Below are 1,739 nucleotides of genomic sequence, written 5' to 3' on the forward strand. Positions count from 1 at the left end.
ATGAAAGATACCCTAAATTGAAAATAAATATGTGTCATTTTTATTAGATAAATTTAAAAAATATTAAATGTGGAACCATTGCCCTACTTCTTGTGAGGCTCCATGAGACAAACTACTTCTGTCTTCTCCCACAACCTAATTCCTCTATGCATAAATAACTTTTTTCCATCCCAACTCTTCAATATTTCTTAAGATATAAAATGAGCAAAATTAGTGGGAGTAATACAGAATTAAGAAAATAAATTTATAAAAGTATGAAATTAAAAAAATCATTATCAAAAACCAGAGGCATGTTCTATTGTCCACATTTTGATATATTTTATTTTAGTCACAGTCTTAACTAATGTATGTATACGTATAATTTTAACTATGTCTAAAACTTCACATTCCTTATTACTCTAATTTAACTGTTTTAGAGAATTATTTTATTTAACCTTTTTTTATTTACTTATTTTAATTTGATCAGAGAGGGACACAGCGAAAGAGAGAGAGAGAAAAAGTGAGAAAGTAAACAAGGTCTGAGACTCGAACTGCAGTCAACCATGTGGGGGTCCAGCGCCCTTAAACCCCACACCACATGCTGCCCCCTCTACTATAATTATTAAGTTTATTAAATTATTGTTGATACTCCTATAGTGTTTCCATTATTTTGGTCATAATATATAATGTTGAAATTAATTTTTACTTTTCATGTACATGAGCATATGCATTCACAACTTTTTTTATGCATTCACAACTTTTTTAGTATTTCTGAATTAATTTTGTCATTCCCTTTTCCTTCAACTAAGAAGTTGCACTATAATTTTCTTACCTAAAAATTACAAATCTGAAGTAAACTTACAAGAACAATACGTGAACATTTTGAGGAATATGTTTCAGTCAGTATGGTTTCTAGAAAGAGATTCCAGATTTACTTCCCAGTAGTAATATCTAAAAGTAATAATTCCATTCCCCTTTTACAAGATAGAATATGATTGATATTCTCATCCTGTTGTATATAAACTTCATTTTATTTATGTGGACATCAAAGGTTTATGGATTTTCTCTCTAATACCAATGACTTTGTGAAATAGAAGAGATACAATGAGTAAACATATATAAGGCAAATGAAGGAGGAAAGGAAACTTGAATTAAAGAAGAGCAAAAATAAATGTAATATTACAACTGTGGTCAGTGCTGTGAAGGAGAGTACAAGGTGATAAGAGAAATCATGGTACAGGAGTCAAAAACCCTGGCTCTCATGAAACTGTCATGGAGAAATGCTCAGTGAACTTAGACCTAAAGGAAGAGTACTGCTACTAGGCAGGGGAAAGCATAGAACAGGGTTCTAGGAAGAAAAATGTATATAAGTCCTCTGGGATAGTATATGGCATTGTTCTTTGGTAATATTAAGCTAGAGAGAAAGGTCAAAATTAAATATAAAAATATAAAAATCTTGGGGCCAGCAATTGACGTAATGACTATTCACTGGACTCTCAAGTAGGTGACCACGGTTCGAGTCCTGGACCCAATGGTTTAAACTCACGCCGGGTGCGTGTGTGTGTGTGCGCAAGGTCCTGAGAGGAAAATGGAGGAAAAGGGATTGCGGCATGGCCATCCCCCCTGGGGGGTGATTTCTAGTTTTCTGTTTCTTTCTCTCTCTGTCTTTCTGGTGAGTGTGTGCACCCTATAGCAAAAACCTCTCAAAAAAAAAAAAAAAAAAAAAAAAAAAGAGAAAAAAAAAATAAAATTTAAATTTA

The sequence above is a fragment of the Tupaia chinensis genome, unplaced genomic scaffold, assembly GCF_000334495.1.
Source record: "Tupaia chinensis unplaced genomic scaffold, TupChi_1.0 Scaffold000399_1, whole genome shotgun sequence".
NCBI lineage: Eukaryota > Metazoa > Chordata > Mammalia > Scandentia > Tupaiidae > Tupaia > Tupaia belangeri.